The following is a 20,435-nucleotide window of genomic DNA, read 5'->3' on the forward strand; positions in this document are numbered from 1 at the left end:
AAATGTGCTTGATAAGTTGGCAGTTCATTCCGCTGTGGCGACCCCGTATTAATAAAGGGACTAAGCTGACAAGAAAATGAATGAATTTACATTATTACTTTCCCTGCTGAAAAATCCAGCTTAAACCAGCCTAGGCTGGTTGGCTGGTTTTATCTGGTCAACCAGGCTGGTTTTAGAGGGGTTTTGGCCATTTCCAGGCTGGTTTCCAGCCATTTCCAGCCTGGTCTTAGCTGGTCAGGCTGGGAGATGACCAGCTAAAACCAGCTTGACCAGCCTAGACAGGCTGGGAGCCCAGACAAAACCATCTATGTCCAGCTTACACCAGGCTGGTCAAGCTGGTTTAAGCTGGATTTAGCTGGTCATTTTTTAGCCTGACCAGCTAAGACCAGGCTGGAAATGGCTGGAAACCAGCCTGGAAATGGCCAAAACCCCCCTAAAACCAGCCTGGTTGACCAGCTAAAACCAGCCAACCAGCCTAGGCTGGTTTAAGCTGGCGTTTTCAGCAGGGTTATCCTTTCCAATATGGCCGACTTTTGATGCATCGTGAAAACAATATATAGAGGAGTCACATTTGTGCCTAGATTTTTTAAAGACCTCATAGACAACGCAGTGAAGAAGAAAAATGAAGAACGTGAAAACTCCATAATAAAACTTCCCAGTTATTAACATTTCACACACATTGGCATGAATCAACATCAACTTGTACTAATCCACTTATCCCAGGCTAGAAATCAAACAGACAGATACACATGTTTTATTAATCCTTGATAAGAAATGTTAATTTATTCATCGCTTATTCTCAATTTTATACCGTCTATGAGAATTACATGAATAAAAGAGCTCAATAGAGAGTCTCACAGGATGCGTGATAGATTCTCAGCATGCCCGCTCTTCCACTTAAACTTGTCATGTTTCTTATTTCGTTGTTTTGAACACTCCTATGCTTAATTCTGCTATTGATTTTGCTCACCCGGTCCAAAATACATGAGCTGTAATTGGCTCTCGTGTTCATACATGGAAATTAGATGTGAATCTGTGGAGACTTCAGAGGACTGGACTCACCAAATTGGCAGAGCAACCTCTGCCCTCTGAGTAACATGTTAGGAATATTTACAGTGCAAATTGCTCATTAAAGTAAAGAGAAAGGGCGTTGAATTATGGAAAATTGTTGGGAATCAGCAAACATTTGATGAGGTCAGTGGAGAGCAAAACGGCTGCGTGCAGGAAAAACAGTCAAGGCTGATGAATATGCATCATGTGTATCCATCTAATGCTTGATCTCAAAAGAGTTCACAGACCATTTAGATGAGCTCTAAAAATTTAGGACACGCTTACACGTAAACATTCAGGGCTTTTTCAATTTGAGTTGAGCCAAGCTGATAGCCAGAGCGGGATTGGGTCATTTGAATGATGTCGAACGTCCAGAATTTGTCAGTTTTTGTCCTGTATATGATATCCCTGGTCGTGTTTTTTTTTATCTGCTAGGCCATCACATATAGGGCAGATAACAATTTGATAAAGACTTTAAAGGGCACCTATGGTGACGTGTGTAGGTTTAAAGTATAGACCGTCATATTGGTGTAATATAAACACACACAGTGCTTTTTTTTTATTTAACTAAATAGACCAACCGCAACTTCAGACCAACCGCAACTTGACGTTGGAGTGCGGTCCCCCCGCCCACTGAATTGATTGACAGCTTCGCTTAGTAACATGGCGTAGTCACTTGTATAATCATATCAACAAGGCTAGACATGCAACTGGGAATCAGCTGGAACCAGTCTGGCCATTCTCCTCTGACCTCTGGCATCAACAAGGCATTTGTGCCCAAAGAACTGCCGCTCACTGGATATTTTCTCTTTTTTAGCCCATTCTCTGTAAACCCTAGAGATGGTTGTGCGTGAAAATCCCAGTAGATCAGCAGTTACTGAAATACTCAGACCAGGCAGATTGACACCAAAAACCATGCCACATTCAAAGTCACTTACTGTAAATCACCTTTCTTCCTCGTTCTGATGCTCGTAAAAAAAGGTGTGAACCCTTTCACACAAGTATTTAGAATGTGTGTGAAAGGGTTAATAATGTTTCATGCATGTGGAAAACTCTGGTCCACTGTTTTTATAACCCATCGGTTCTTACTGATTGTGTTTACTTGTGTCTTGGTTAGTTTACCATTTCTATTATAACGTTGAGTATTGAGATGTCTCAGTTACTTTGGGTCTGATCCCATTATAAGTTTGGTTGTGATCTTCTCAATGAAGTCCTTTATGATGGGGCAAATCCTTGACATAAATCCCTGTGGTCAGCTTAAACTTGTCGTCCCAGAATTGGCTGGGGCCGTGAGCTCTCACATGGGCAGTCAGTGGGAGTATTAGAATTTATGTGTGCAAGAGTTAATAATGTTTCCTGCATTTGGACTAGTCTTTATAACCTGCAGTTCCTTAATGATTGTGTTCACCTGTGTCTTGCTTAGTTTACAGTTTTCAGAGTATTAATAGCTTCCTGTTACTTTTGGTTTGATCCCAAAATAGGGTTGATTATGATCTCCTCACTAAAGAACTTTATGATGAGACAAATCCTTGACATATATATCCCTGTGGTCAGCTTGAACACGTCATCCCAGGACAAGAAGGATATGGTGTTAAACTAAACTGTTACAGACAATCTATTATGCTTTCCTATTCTTCAATTCATCTTCTTCTAAGTACCAAAAACTCCGCACCAAATACTATATATTTGTTTAGACATTATCTACTCTGTTAGTATTATCCAAAAAGCAAGAAGCAAATGGTGAGGATGTAAACTCATAATATATTAGTTGCGGCAAAACCAAACCCAGACTCCCCTGTAAATGCAAGTATGATATGTAAATATATCCAATTAAAGGTCTGCACTATGCAGATGCAATTTATTATGTGTTTTTATATGTTAGTGCTCCATTTCTTTTAAATAAATGCCACTTTATATATATATATATATATATATATATATATATATATATATATATATATATATATATATATATATATTTTTTTTTTTTTTTTTTTTTTTTTTTTAATGTTACTTAAAATGTATTTGGCATGGCTTGTATATTAAGCTGCAGAAATAGCCAAGGTCAGCATAAGCCACTACTGTATTTTTTAACCTTCTTTAACCTTCTTTTTTTTTCTAAATCTATCCCCCTGCATCCCTCCAACACTTTTAAAGATGAAAGGGTTTTATAATTTACCATGAAATGCACTTGCATTATTGAAGCTTTGAAATACTGCTGTCTCTGATAATTGTAACTAGTGTAATAAAATCAAGAACACACTTTTTTAGCAGCATGTGCGGATTTGAGATGCACATTTTCTGCAAACTTCCTCAAGCTGCACATTCCTCTCAAACCATTACCATTTAAATCGCTTATTTTTTCAAATATATTAGCATCCATATATAAATTTAATCATCCTCTCTCTTCTCTCTCTTGATCGTGAGTAATGCTTGCAGTTCATGCTCAACTTGTGCCCTAATGTACCAGGTACACAGCAAGGATTATTATGTAGAATTTGCATAAGCCATAGAAGTTTTGCATTGGTTATAATCTCATCCTATTTACAAAAGTGTGAGATAAAGGAAAATGGTAATATTGACTTCATTGGCTTTTGTTGTTAATGCATATGTAAAAAAAGAAAGACATGGGTAAATAAACATGGGCATAACAAGAAAACCTTATCAAAAACAACTATTAATATTATACTAATCTGAATTGTGTAAAAATTAAACATACAGCATCTTACATATATTGTGGGTTTAGTTGTCACTCAATTAATTATTTGTCTATTATTCTAAAATTGTATTCATTTAACTATTTAAAATTAATTTATCGAAGAGTCACACATTTTTTAAAACTGTTGACAGTCGTATATGTGTGTCACATAACCAGCAATCGCTCTCCAGAGATCGCTGGTTCTCACACGAACACTATGGACTACACTTCCACCTTCCTCTGGACTACATAGACATATATGCACTTCTCCCAGACACTCACGCCTGCTCACTCATCTAGCTTGATTACATTCGCACACCTGAGGACTTTCAGAGACTGATTAGAGACACTACATATGTCACTCATTCACCCATCCTGTTTGCCGAGTCTTGTTAGCTGTTTCAGTTTCATTACTACGCATTACTCCTTGCCTTGTTTCCCCGTGTTTAGACCTCAGCCTTGTTTACCTTTTGTTCTCCTGTTTAGACGCCTGCCTTACGACCTATAGCCTGTTATACGATTACGATTCTGGACTGCCTGCATATAACCGTTTGTACCTGATTGATCTTTGCTTACCTGACGCTGAATAAACCTGCATTGTGGATCTTACCACCAGTTGTCTCTGTCACTCCACCCGGTGTTACAATGTGTCCCACACTGCTAAAAACACTATTAGGACACATATATTTTACTAAAAAGTGAAAATTTGTTGTTTTTGCGTTATTTCAAGCAAGTTTGTACTTCCGGTTTAAAACGAATGTTTGAAGCTGCGTCACGGCCATGAGATCTTAGCATGTGTTCCTATGTGTAGACTGGATGTCTGTACCTGGGAGTACCTTATGACAACTCTGAGTGTGCTGCATTCATTCAGGAGTAAGACTTGGTTCAAACCAATCAGCGCGCTCCATTTATTCAGTGCAACTTCATTAATATGCATGATAGATTTGAAGACGGCAGAGAGACGCCATGTTGTGTTGCCAAGCGGGAGAACAAGAATTGTTTGGAGATAGGGGTCATCAGTGTTGCTTTTATAATTTGCTGCAGTGAAGGTTTTGTATTCATTTTCCCGCTATGAGAGCACAGCTGAACTCACGTGTGGATTACAGTGCACGCGACGCGCGACAGAAATACGTGTCTAAGGAACAATGAGCTTTTTTCTTTTGGAAATGGTGAAATCCGGACTTGCCTCTCATCTCCTTTTAATAAAGACGCGGCTCCAGTTGTTGTTGATTGTCCTAATAATTTGGCAAATAATTTGATTACTGATGTCTCCCCTGTGTGTGTGTGTGTCTGTGTGTGTGTTTTGCCTCTGTGAAAATCAGCGTGTGCCCAAACCACTCCCATTTTTATGCAATTTTTTTTCAATTTCCCTCCTCTGAAACTCCCCCTAAACAAAGCTGGACACGCCCACTTACCTGACTTTTTCCAAAGTAGAGGTTTAAAAAAAACCCTGCTGAGACAGGGGGGTTCCATGGCCTTTTAACTATTAATTGTAATCTAGATTATAATAGAAAAGGGGCAAAGATTCAAATTTAAAAGTTTCAGTGTTATTTGTTGTTTTATGTTTTGCTTTTATGTTGTGGCCATTGTTTTATACTTTGAAACTACACTTAAAATCACCGGATCCTGTCAGCAATATATATATATATATAAATATATAAATATATATATATATATATATATATATATATATATATATATATATATATATATATATATATTTTTTTTTTTTTTTTTTTTTTATTAATTTAATCTTAAGGCGATAGTTTTCACAAAAAAAAAAAAGTAATTCTGGCATAAATTTAGTTGTTCTGCTGGACACAAAGATAGATATTTGGAAGAAAGTCAGTATCTACTGCCATTGTTGAAATATCATCCTTTGTGTAGGGTAAATAAGAACTTTAATACAGGATGGGAGAAACTTGGGGTGATTAAAGATGCAGAATTTTAAGGTTTTCCTGTACTGTCCTATTAACATATAGCATGATCACTCTTTAAAAAGGAAAGTTCACCCAAACAACGAAAATGTACTCACCCTCAAGTAGATATTTGGAAGAAAGCTAAAAACCTGTAACCATTGACATACATGGTATGAAAAACAAATACTATGGGAGTGGTTATGTTTCCAGCTTTCTTCACAATATCTTCCTTAGTGTTTAAGAAAAGAAAGAAATCCCTAAAGGTTTTAATAAAGGTTAAAGGTAAAGTAAAGTTTGAGTAAATGATGACAGAACTTTCAGTCCCTTTAATGCATTCCTACTGTAAGTTTATTTACATAAACATATTTTTATGGCACTGACTCATTGGGTTGAGGGAACATTGGGATGTGAAAATAAGGGATATCCTCACCATAATATGGGATTAAAAAATCTTTAAAAAAAAAAAATCTCCAAATTACTAAATATGTTCAGTTAAAGCTGTTTCATTGTAAATAAACATTTAAATGGTCAGAAACATGTTTTATTCTTATTATTTACAAAAGAAAAATAAATAGTATACATTAGCAGCAAATAAATTAGCAAACAGTTTATTAAAATTAATAGCTATTAATATGAAATATCAAATCTCATTAGCCGTTTCTTCACTGTATAACTTTCACATTCTGATTAAAGAACAACAGATGAAACTCTTATTTATTTAGATTGTTTTTGTTTGCTTACATTAAATAACAGAGGTGTCATTTTAAAAATGCACAGATCTAACGTTATAATGAAAGCATTCGGTTGCTTTCCTAATCTTTTATGCTTATTTAAGTCGAAATTAGTTGTGTTTGAAAAAAAACGACCAAAATCGACATCTTTAGATACTATTATTATTATTAATTATGTGTCCATGCCTGTTTAAACACGCACCCAAAACCCAGACTTTTGCTCCGCTTTAAATAGCATGTACAGAATGCGTTTGGGAAACAGCATCTATATGGAGCACGTCAGTTTTGAAGATTTCATATGAAAGGGAGACGGCACCTATAATGAAAAGGAAAGGAAATCCCGCCGTTTTTATGTTTATTTCAAAGTGTTTTCATGCCTAAACAAAGCGAAAGCACGGAACAGACTCATATTTTTAGAGCAAGGGGTGGCCCCAGGTGGTTCGGCGGTATGGGTTGTGTATAGTGAGGCTTGGCTCTTTAATGTTTATGTGCCACCCTTCAGAGAAACACTGAAAATATAGGAGAAATACAAGTTAAAATCCTTTCGGGATGATTGCGGGATATAAAAGTAAACTACGGGAGAATCCCGGGAAAAATGGGAAGGTTGACAGGTATGCACTGACTGCGTATAATTGTTGTATGCAGTTTGCTCGACTCTCTCCATGTCTCTGTTTATTTCTCATTCTGTCTTTGATGCGTCTCTTTTAACTGTAGCTTTGATTAATAGCGCAGTTGTCCTGTGAGTCCGTCCCACAAGGACACCCTTCATCTATCACTGCCGTCCCCCACTTCTGTCCTTTTAATAAAAAGACACACATCTCAGGAGGCAGAGACGAATCGCAAATGAGATCTCTAAATACCGCAACTGTTTCTCCTTGACAGCACTGAGAAATACTTTGATAACGTCTCCTGCTTCGTAGCCTAAATATTTCTCCTGAAGAAGACGGGGATCTTGAAAACGTTTCAAACTGTGCTCAGGTGCTGACATTAAAAAATCTTTTAAATATATACATATAAAAGAACTACTTACAATGTCCTACATTTTTAGATATCTCTTAAACCCTGCCCATACTGTGTGATTTTTAATACACTGTTAGACCTTACTGGGCTATTTTACAGTAGAATACTGGCAACACTGTTGCCAGTTTGTCACTGTAATAGTTTGGTTAAAGTAAGTAACTAGCAACAGTGTTGAAAGTTAGGGTGCTTTCACACCTGCCTTATTTAGTTTGACTGAATCGCACTAGAGTTTGTTTCCCCTTTTGGTGCGGTTCGTTTGGGCAGGTGTGAATGCAGCAATCATACTCGAGTGCGCACCAAAAGCGGACCAAATAAGCGTTCGAGACCTGCTTGAAGAGGTGGTCTCGGTATGCTTTCAAACGAACCCTGGAGCGGTTCGTTTGTGGTGAGAATATGATCCGTGCTAAAACAGGTCCAACCGCAAAAAGTACTGCACCTATTGGACTAATCCAGCTGCCGTAGGCCGATGCATTGTGCATTATGGGATATGGAGAAAAAATATTTGTTGACAGCACTTTACCAACAGAGAGAGAGAGAAAACATAACTTGATGCATCGTTGGTAATATTTCCGCAAGATGAGCATGTCGCAGTTTAGCTAAATTAATTCACGTCTCCTCCTGAAGTGACGAGCGATGCATTAAACATTGTTTTCCAGCCGCGGCCGCGCTTCATTTTCGTAATGTATAGTTTGTCTAAAGCAGGGATACAATCAGTCAGAGCAGTCGTCCCTCCAAAGTAAAAGGTTTTGTTTACCTGTGGGAGTTCACCGGCATTTTCCCACACGTGAATTCTGACCAATCAATGAGCAGTTTAGGAAATATGTTCAACAACATCTGGCCAATGAGAGATGTGGATTTTGTCAGATTACTGCATTTCGGTTCTTTTCAACTGGTTCGGACCAAAGCCAGCAGTGTGGTGTGTAAACGACCCAAAGACGGCAGAAAATGCAACAATGCATCATTTATTACCCTTGGTCCGGACCAAATGAAGCGAACTACAGATGTGAAAGCACCCTTAATTACTGTAACCAAACCATTACAGCGAGTAGCTGGCAACAGTGTTATAATAATTATTTAAAACATAAGCACATCAAAAGAACTCACACACACTTTAGATATGGTTAGAAACATGTTTGTCAAACACAGGCACATACCATACATCAATTCTCAATAAAAAAAGGCTAAAATAATTATAAAAAAAACCCAACAAAAATTTAGTCGCCAACACTGAGAATCCAAAGAGTCAATCTTTTTATTATTATAATTATTATTTACTTTCCCAGAGATGAGTTGCGGCTGGAAGGGCATCCGCTGCGAAAAACTTGCTGGATAAGTTGGCGGTTCATTCCACTGTGACAACCCCAGATTAATAAAAGGACTAAGCCGACAAGAAAATGAATGAATGAATGAATGAATTATTATTTACTTAAAATATCAAGACAACAATCTTTTCTATTGTCTCTATTATACATTCATAGGTGGCAACACAGCTTTGAAAAAAACTTCAAATTCACAACCTGGGACCTGACAGTGGAGGTTTGCGTGTGGATGGCTGTGTATCATATTTTTTGTGATTTCCTGTAATGATTTCTGTTCATGTTACCTAACTGAGGATATTGGAATTTAAAGATGTTTATGTGTATAAAATCTATAGTTGCCAGAAAGACACATTACAGCATCTGTACATTATGGTAATATGCAATATCCAATTATTAAATATACATAAATGCAAGTAATGTAAGAAGATATATAGGGAGAGGCTAACTAGCTAACAATGTAGCTTTCAATACACGTTTCAAGATAGCAACAATTTAACTTGATAACAACAATTTAACTTAATACACACAGGCTTATTTTAGAAACCCTTAAAATATTTAAACACATTCTACTTACTCATTGTAGATACTTATTTGGGGCTTAAGACATCAGAGTCTGTATCCGAACTGATAGACAGAGCATGGAGCACACTCAGAGGTAAACAAATCAAACACCTGGCTCCCTTAAAGGGCCAGCATTTTCTGAAAACTTTTTCTAACATCTTTGTGTTTAGAATAAGACAGACAGCCTATGGAGGTGTGTGTGTTAATGCCTAAATCATTGTTTTCTGTCTTAAGATAAATGCACTTCTCTATAAATAGCAACATAAATCATCAGAGTAGATGGACAGCTATAGTTGAACAGTAGTTTACCATTTATTGTCACAGTTACTACCTGTAATGGGTGTATAAAGTAAATTACTGCAATTTATTCTTTGCACTACACAATTTCATGCAAACCCTACTCGTTTTACAGTAAAATACTGTTTTCTTTTATTACATCAAAACACTGGGTATTTTACAGTTATTTACTGCATAATCTACAGTAAGGGTTAACATGACGTGTGAGACCAGCCTGATCTCACGAGAAAACTTAAGTATTTAACGTTTTACCAGTTTAGTCGTACGAAATCGTACGATTTTAAAAAGGAGGCGGCACCTAACCCCACCCCTAAACTGTCATTGAGGGATGAGCAAATTGTACTAAATTGTACAAAATTGATCAAACGAATTCATACGAATTAGCCACTAAATCAAAAAGGTATGAATTGCCGTGAGATTGTGTTGGTTAGACTAACGTTGTACCAAAATGTTGATGGACGTTGCATTTTGTTTGGAAATGAAAATAGGGTTGAAATGAGAACCCAACGTCAGGTCGTTGCATTTTGGTTTATAATACAACCAACAATAAACAATATGGCGTCTATCAGACATTGGATTTTGATTGTCATACCCAGCCTGATCTCACGAGAAAACGTAAGTATTTTACGTTTTGCCAGTTTAGTGGCTAATTCGTACGAATTCGTATGAGTTCAGTCGTACGAAATAGTACGATTTTAAAAAGGAGGCGTGGCACCTAACCCCACCCCTAACCCCAACCGTTATTGGGGGATAAGCAAATCGTACTAAATTGTACGAATTAGATCGGACAAATTCATACGAATTAGCCACTAAATGAAAAATTTACGAATTGCCGTGAGATTGTGTTGACTTTTTCTGTCATATACTAAGAATTGTGAATAAGAATTGATTACATAAAAATATGTGTTATATATATGTCAACAATCAACAATATATGTCAACAATATTCGCTAAAATGTTATGTCAACATGTTTAACCAGTCTGATCTCACGAGGAAACGTAAGTATTTTAGGTTTTGTCAGTTTAGTGCCGAATTTGTACGAGTTCTGTCGTACAAACATGTACGATTTTAAAATGGCACCTAACCCCACCATTAGCCCCAACCGTCATTGGGGGTTGAGCAAATCGTACTAAATGGTTTGAATTAGATCATACAAATTCATACAAATTAGCCACTAAATCAAAAAGTTACGAATTGCCGTGAGATTGCGTTGGTTGAACAGAGTTTTCTGGACAAACGTCTGTGTTGAACAGGAATGTTGATATTTAAATAATTCGCGCATGCGTGACATGACGATCGAAAACTGAGCTAGTTTATCAGTTGCTTGAAAGAGGGGTGACACAGTGGTGCAGTTGGTAGCACAATCGCATCACAGCAAGAAGGTTGCTGGTTCGAGACCTGGCTCGGTCAGTTGGCATCCCTGTGTTCAGGTGTGTTTCCTTCGGGTGCTCCGGTTTTTGCCACAGTTCAAAGACATGAGGTACAGGTGTCTGAGTGTGAATGGGTGTTTGCCAGTACTAGGTTGCAGCTGGAAGGGTATCCGCTGTGTAAAACGTATCCTGAATAAGTTGGCAGTTCATTCCACTGTGGTGCCTAAGCCAAATGAATGGATGAAGTAGTAAGTTTGTGTTCATTTTTAAGTAAAATGATTAAAACAGGATGATATGCTAACTACAACTAATTGCTTATTTTGCAAATTAAAAAAAAAATCATCTACTAAACAGAAAAAAAGTTTATTGACTCAACAGCAGTAACTGTTGCTTTAGTTGTGACAATAATATTTTATTAGTAAAATACAATAATCAACATTGCATAAATAAACAAAGTTATGTTAGCTAAACAAAAAAATATTACTGAGAATACCTAAAAAACAGTTGTTGGGACAACTTAAAGTTTTTACTGCATCAAGTTGCCTTATTTTTTTGTTTTCTCAACAATTTATTTATACAGTGCAGTATGACGTTGATTTCAAGGTGCCGTATGTAAGTTTTTAGCTCTTCTAAAGCATAAAAATGCCATGTTTGCAGAAAGAAAAAAACCCGAGAACCAAAACGAATGAGATATTCCTTTACAGAACAAATCAACTATCAGTTTATTTTAGAAATTTTTGGGATGAAATACTTTTTATTCACTGTATTTAATGTTTTATTTCAGAGACAGATAATGTATGTTTCTGATTAAAGGTCTCAAAGGCTTTGTAATAATATGCTGAATATGACCCTCTCACTTTAAACTCAATCGCATTTAACGTCAACACAGCTTATAAATTCCCACTTACAAGACAAAGTTCCCACATAAACACATTTACAGCTTAAATTATTATTCTGCTTGAAAGGAGAAATAAAGTAGAGAATCAATTGCCGATTTTGGTCCACAGCGGCGCATGACGAATCATTCTGCTTCATATTTAGTGTGTGCATAAAGCGATAAGGATTAGGGAGTTTGCTTGCTGGAGGCTCTCCCAAAGCCATCTCATATCTTACCCTCTTTATGTGGCACATTCCTGTAAAAACAGCTCGTAATCTCACCATCTCACCACAGACGCCAATTCAGGGATTTGTAATGTTCTGAAAGTCCTTTATTAAGCCAAGGCTCTATGCTGTCTATTTAGTGCTAACACTAACAAGTGTTTTGATATTTTAACTCGATTTTAGCTATTTATTTCTTTAGTTGCTTTGGAATCTGAGCCTGGTTCCTCTCAAGTTTTTTAATTCTTCACTTTCGCCAATTGGTGAAGTTTTTCCCTCGCCGCTGTCGCTACTGGCTTGCATGGTTCGGGACCTGTGGAGCTGTGCATCGATGGATTTGCACTCAGTGTTTGGACTCTCAGCAGTGAGTATTAGGGTGCTTTCACTCTTGGTTCATTTGCCTGGACCGTACCCAAGCTTGATTGTCTCCCCTTGCCACCTCCTCGGTTGGTTTGTGTTCACACTGTCTTTTTTCCTTCTGAACCCTGGTACGCTTGGGTCATCGAGCTGCTGTTTTGTTTACGGCCGTTGCTAGGTGACGGCCGACGCAAGCAAGCGCCGAAATGGAAAGACTTCTGCACATCGCTTTTGGACATACAGAAAGCAACTTGCGTCCATCTGCCGCAGAAATATTATGCACATTCAGAACATCACAAAGCGTCTGCAGCAGCAGTTTTTGGAGGAGACAAGCAAGCAGACATCACTGTGTTTGCCCTGGCTCAGTCCCGCGCGTGTCACCAAGGTACAAAACAAAACACACACACGAACAAACAAACGTTATGAAAACAATAGTTTGTTGTACAGTTGGCAGTTCATTATAGTTCACTTCCGTTATTTGGTACGATTGCATTCACATCTGAAGTGAACCCTACCAGAGTTCGCATGAACCGTACCCTTAGACCACTTCTTTTAGGCGGACTCGGGTACGGTTCACAGGTCCGCACCAGGGTTCAGAAGACGCATTCACACTAGCTAAATGTACCGTACTATGACGTCAAACGAACTCGAGTGCGGACCAAAAGTGCTAATGTGAAAGCACCCTTAAACCACACTGAACTGAGGATGCTTTCACACTTGCCATTCGGTTGAATCACACTAGAGTTCGTTTTCCCTCTTGGTGTGATTCGTTTGGGCAGGTGTGAATGCAGAAATCGTACTCGAGTGCGCACCAAATACAGACCAAAAAATCATACCGAGACCACATCTTCAAGCAGGTCTTGGTCCGCTTTTGGTGCACACTGGAGTACGATTGCTGCATTCACACCTGCTTAAACGAACCGTACCAAGAGGGAAAACTCTAGTGCGATTCAACCAAACTAACTATACAAATATATACTAACTATACAAATGTTGGCGACTCGGGGGTTTCACAGGCCATACCAAAATGCTGTGGGGGTTACATGACAAAACAGGAGTGTTGGCAGGTATGATTTAGACCTGTGTAGTTTAATCTGAAATGTGTCCCAATTCCAGGTTTGAGCGATCAGATTGTTATCCAGCATTAAGTGACAGGTGCTAACAGTCTCTAAAAGCTGCCTGTGTATCATCTCCTTTACTCTGATATTTTGTACTTCTGAGCTTCCCCATTCCTCATGTCCACAACTACTCATTTTCTCCAAACACAGTGTCTACACCTTTCAGTTCCAGATCCTCAAAATAATTAACACTTAAAAACACTTTCAGCTAATGCAACTTGTAACTTAAGGCTGCATTCACAGAAATTAAGCATGTACATGCATGTATATTTTCCTCACAGAAATGCATTTCTCCTTATCTTAAATAAATAAATAAATTATTTAATTAAATAAAATTAATTGGAATGTGGCTTTGCCTTTCTCTTCCTAAATGTATTCAATAAACCTCTCAAACATGCCACCTCATGTTAGTAATTTCATATCACGGTTTAATTTCATGGTCTCCACTTTTAAGTTTAGCAGATAATGCCTGGAGAGAATGAGTCATCGTTGCTTTGAAGTATGGCTTCTTAGCTCACAAGAGCAGGCATTTTTAACAAATGAAAAAACTGAAACAAATGATAAAAATAGTCGCCATATTTGAATACATGCACTTCTCTAGTTCATCAGCAGATGTAGCTGCTGCACTACCATGATCCATTCAATTGCTGATTCAAGGATCGAGGTTAGCATCTGTTAGCATTCATTTAGCCTAATAACAGCAGCTTTTGTGGAGAACCCTCTGATTTTTTCATTTTCTATTTTGCTGTCCCACAAAACAGAGGTGGATTTTTTATTTTTTTTTTGTTCTTTGCAAGCATACGAGTAGCCAAATATCCAAGTAAAGCTTTTTATCTTTTACAATTAATGTCATTAAGCCATTTAGACACTACACTGCTAACAAAATAAAAGTCATACACCTACATATCCATTCACAACTAGTGTGATGCTGCCCTGAATTAATGTGCTAAAATAGATGTTAGGCCTTCTATTGACCTAAAATGCGGAAGTGCGCCTGTTTTCGCGATTGTCTTAGAACTTCCGTTTCAGTCGCCTATGGGAGAAATGACAAGGAATAATAAACGCAAAAAAACGGTCAAACTACTTGCTCTACAAACAAATGTTTGCATGACTATACAGACGAAGTAGAATAATATAACAAGGAAATATCAGTTTACAACATCAAACAGCGAAACGAGCAGTTTTTAATGTCTAAAAATGAATGGAAGTGAATGAGACCGGAAGTCTTGTGCCAAAAAGATTCAAATGGCAGCGCCCGCTCGTCTGCTGAGAATAAGATCAGTACTTTTACTGTTGTCAAATAGTAGAGCATGCATGTAGACTTAAAAGTGACCTCCACAATTATTGACACCCCATGTGTTCTTGGGCTTCTAAAAATATATATCTCAAACAGCATAGAACCAAAATGCAAAAAACAAAATAAAAAATGCAAAGAGAAACCTAATCTCTCTAGATCAGTGATGCCCAAACTAGGGCCCACCTGCTAAAGTTGGTCCATGGCATCCTTTAATTTGGCCCAAATTATTCATCCCATCTGAGAAAAGAGGGAGAATGGAGGGAGGATTTCAAGATTGTCAATTTAAATTTAATTTAACCCTTTATTTGTTTTATTGTTAAAATAAACAACGTAGCATCGTGTAACATCACCTCTCGCTGATGGTGATGTTACACGAGAACACAAGGATCCAAGATCACTGGAGAACGTATATAAACAAACAGCCAAAGTACTACAAACTATTAAGCAGGTGTGAGTTGAAGGGAAAGGAGTTTGAGACCATTGCTCTAGATCAGGGGTCCCAAACTTTTTCTTATGAAGGACCAAAATCCAAGCTTGATTGAGAGCTCTGAACTGAAGGTAAATATAGCAAACTGTATTACATTGAAGTTGGGTAATTTCCTAATTTATTTCATAATAGTAAAAAAATAAAAAGAAGAGATCACTTCAACAGGTATTTACTAATGCTTTCTAATTTCTTAAAAATGTATATTATTTTAACGAACTTTGCCTTGATTTGCACGCTGATGTCTTCTACTTTATTCCCTTTTCGTTAAGTGACACTATGCACATTTTTAAATGTTCTGTTTCATTTACAACATTTAATCGAAACATTTAATTTTGGTTTGTTTTTGTAGCTCAACATTAAAACAAACAAACAAAAGGTTACATTAAAATAGAAATGAGAAACTCTCATTTTCCCTCTGGCGGGCCAAATCAAAGGATACAAAGGTCCAACTTTGGCCCGCAGGCTCTAGTTTGGGCATCTTGCTCTAAACTGAAAAAAATGATGCCGGCAAAACTGTTGCAAACTATTTATTTGTGTTGAATTTAAACAAAGAAATAAAATTTAATAACGTGCAACTTGTTTGTTTAAATTCAGCTCAAATTAATTGTTTTCAACCACTTATTGTAAAATATATTAGTAAATCCAAGGAATCATCTTAGAATATTTTTTTCAGTGTAGATCAATGGTCTGAAACTCCAGCCTGATCTCACGAGAAAACGTAAGTATTTTATATGTTGGCAGTTTAGTGGCTAATTCTAGTTCAGTCGTACGAAATTGTACGATTTTAAAAAGGAGGCGTGGCACCTAACCACACCCCTAAACCCAACCATCATTGGGGGATGATCAATGTACAAATTAGACTGTACGAATTCATACAAATTAGCCACTAAATGAAAAAGTTACGAATTGCCGTGAGATTGTGTTGGAAACTCCGGAAAACTAATCCAGAAAAGACACTGAGAATAAGTTACAGATATTTACTTTGAGTTTGTGAAAATAAAAGCCACGATGCTCTCAATTGCTGAATCTGACTCCTTTTTTATCTTTATCTAAATAAACCTCTTAGGTGTGTCACAAAGCTCATGTTTGTAAATATGCTTGTTTGCTAATGCAACTATTTGTTCATACACTCAGAATCAAGTTTGCTTTGTTTTACCAGCTTATTATTTTCATGATTTGTTGGGGGTTTCATGTATTTGCAACAGCAGATTTATTAATAATATAGGAATTAAAAGTGTTGATGTTTTGGCTAGTGTCTCACCCCAAAGCTGCTTTTACAAAGTTTTTTTTTTTTTTTTTTTTTTTTTGAACCAGACAAAATTAAAATTAAATCAAAAATAAAACTGGAGAGGGAAGTACCATGTTGTGGGATAATTTGCTTTATCAGCAGTGCTAAGAAAAGGCTTACTGTAAAAGCCAAACATTCACACACCCATCTGGACAGCCAGTGTAACACTTCACTGTGAATCTGGTAAGCTCCTTTAATTTGATAGTCAATAAAATATAGTTTTAATTGAATTCATATACTGTAGTCTGTTACAAATGTTTTATTTATGCATATGGTAATTACAATACATTTTGAATGATTACATGAATCTGTACCTAAACGTTACTCTAGCCATTAAATTAGTACATAGTTTACAATCAATACAGAGTTAACTGAATAGAAACACTTCAACAAATTTACAAATACAAATTTATAATGTATTGTACCGAGGGATACTGTAGACTGGGTGCGTTCACAGCTGTGAATCGATTCATTTGTTCTGAAACAGGGATTAAAATTGTTACATTGATGCTCTTTGTTCTTGTTGCTGTTCACTTTCACACGGCAAAGTTTCTAAACGGACAAAAATACCTAAAACAACCATGTGTAAGTAAACAACACAATCCCATGGCAATTCGTAACTTTTTGATTTAGTGGCTAATTTGTATGAATTCGTACAATCTCATTCGTACAATTTAGTATGATTTGCTCATCCCCCAATGACGGTTGGGGTTAAGGGTGGAGTTGGGTGCCACGCCTCCTTTTTAAAATCGTGCATTTTCGTACAACTGAACTTGTACGAATTAGTCACTAAACTGACAAAACATAAAATGCTTACGTTTCCTCGTGAGATCAGGCTGGTAAACTCTTCTCACATTGGTCAGAGTTTCACTGTTTATTTTGCAGAGTCCCGCTCAGCTGTCGGGGTGGTGGTTTTGTGGTGTTTTACAGGGTGCACATTGCATGTTTGAAGAGCAGCGAGGAGGGATGCGGTGGGGAGGGGTGTGAAGGGTGCGCAACGTATTTGAGAACCGAGAGGAAGATGCGTGATTTTCGCGAGATTACCACTCGTTTGCGAGCATCCGGGAGTCTCTGTGCATTTGCGGGAGACTGACAGAACTTCAGAAGACTTGGGATGTCTGGAATGGCCTCCCACCCTACTCATAATACTCTCTTCATATAGCCATATTTGCCTATTACATATCCATAAAACACTGTAATATAGCCAGGCTTGGATCATATATGCTTTCTCACCACAATCGATCCGCTCTCGGACTGATTGATTTGGCGCAGATCCGAGCCCGATTGCTGGATTCACATATGCCAAATGAACCGCGCTAACTGGGCAAACGAGACTGGTTCCGAAACAAAAGTCCAGGTGTGAAAGCACCCTCAAACCTGGTTTTTCTGTATTAAAATGTTAATCATACTTAATTACAATATTATTTCAGTTAATTTATAATTAATTAAAAAAATTTACTTAATAATGAAGAGTGTCAGACTATTGTGGAACATTTCAAAATGCTTATCTTCAATTAAATTAATAGCCTACATGTTTTATTTGTTGCATGTTTCACGTTTGCTTTGTGATTGTGGGCATTAATTAAGATACATGTTTTGTCATTTGATCATAAGTGGTCAGTGATACATAGTGGTAGGTTTAAAATGTAATTATTTATGTCACATAAAACAGATGCAGTATGTGAGAAAAGATTTTCTATTTGTTATTTCTCAACTGTGACAGATTATTACACAATTTTAGTCGGTGTTGAAAGGGTTGTGGTTTTCCTGCACAGTTTGACTTCATTCTTCCTAATTTTCTTTTTGTTTTGTTCTTATGAATGCTAAAGTTTGTGTTAGATGAGCCCATTATACACTGCTGATGTGCATTTACGTTACTTGTGTGATAATGATTTACACAGCAGTTCGACAGTACAAGTACAATGGACATGAAAAAATTAAAAATTAACACATGGTTGTCTTTAAAACTTTTTTGAAGGGGGAACTACATACTCCGGGGGAGAACATGCAAACTTCACAGAGGAACGTCAACTGACCCAGCCAGGGCTCAAACCAGTGACCTTCTTGCTGTAAGGTGATTGTGCTAACTGCTTTACCACTGTGCTGCCTGTTGCAAATTTTAAAAAAATAAATTAATTAATTAAAATCACATGTACAAAAGTATTCCCATTATATTGCCCAATACATTGTTGATGCACTTTTGGCAGCGATTAGTGAATATGATGCCACAAGCTTGGCACATCTGTCATTGAGAATTTTGGCCCATTTCTCTTTGCAGTATCTCTCAAGCTCAGGTTGGATGGTAAGCAACAGTGAACAGCCATTTTCAGATCTCTCCAGAGATGTTCAATAGGATTTAGGTCTGGGCTCTGGCTGGGCCACTCAAGTACATTCACTGAGTTGTTGTGAAGCCACTCCATTGATATTTTGGCGGTGTGCTTTGGGTCATTGCTGGAAGATGAACCGTCGCCCCAGTTTGAGGTCAAGAGCACTCTGAAGCAGGTTTTCATTCAGGATGTCTCTGTACATTGCTGCATTCATCTTTCCCTCTACCCTGACTAGTCTTTCAGTTCCTGCTGCTGAAAAACATCCCCACAGCATGATGCTGCCACCACCATGCTTCACTGTAGGGATGGTATTAGCCTGATGTTGAGCGCTGCTTGGTTTTCTCCAAACATAACGCCTAACATTCACTCCAAAGAGTTCAATTTTAGTCTCATTAGACCAGAGAGTTTAGTTTCTGAGGGTCTGAGAGTCCTTCAGATACCTTTTGGCAAATTCCAGGTGGGGAGTGACTTACATCTGGCCACTCTACCATACAGGCCTGATTGGTGGATTGCTGCACAGATGGTTGTCCTTCTTAAGCTTCTCCTCTGTCCACAGAAGAATGCTGGAGCTCAGACAGAGTGACCATCGGGTTATTGATCACCTCCCTGACTAAGACTCTTCTCCCCGGATCACTCAGCTTAGATGGCCGGCCAGCTCTAGGAAGAGTCCTGGTGGGTACAAACATCTTCTTCTTAAGGGTGATGGAGATCACTGTGCTCATTGGAACTTTCAGAGCAGCAGAATTTTTTCTGTAACATTTGCCAGCCTTGTGGCTCAAGACAATCCTGTCTCGGAGGTCTACAGACAATTCCTTTGTCTTCATGCTTGGTTTGTAATTTGACATGCACTGTCAGCCTTAGGACCTTATTTAGACAGGTGTAGCCTTTTCAGATCATGTCCAATCAACTGAATTGACCACAGGTGAACTCCAATGAAGCTGCTGAAACATCTCAAGGAGTATCAGAGGAAACAGAATTTACCTGAGCTCAGTTTAGGGCTGTGAATACTGATGTACATGTGATTTTTCAGCGTTTTTATTTTTAATAAACTTGCAACATTAAATATATATATATATATATATATATATATATATATATATATATATATATATATATATATATATATATATATATTTGTTCTCATTGTCATTATGGGGTATTGTGTGTAGAATTTTGAGGAAATAAATGAATTTAATCCATTTTGGTATAAGGCTATAACATAAAAAAATGTGGTAAAAATGAAGCGCTTTCAATACTCTCTGGATGCACAGCATACATATCAGTCACCAAGTGCACACATAAGAATGCCTGCATTTTCAAATAATATATGACTTGTTATTATATTTGTGTTTATGTCTTTCAGGAGGTCCATAAGTAGAAGCAGACCATGAACAACAACGACATCCTCACCATTTCCCCAACTTCATGGTCTAGGCCTACATATGAGCATGATTACCCCGCAGATGAAACACACCCTTTGTATAAAATCAGACACTC

Source organism: Danio rerio, chromosome 23 (genome assembly GCF_049306965.1).
Source record: "Danio rerio strain Tuebingen ecotype United States chromosome 23, GRCz12tu, whole genome shotgun sequence".
NCBI classification, from domain to species: Eukaryota; Metazoa; Chordata; class Actinopteri; order Cypriniformes; family Danionidae; genus Danio; species Danio rerio.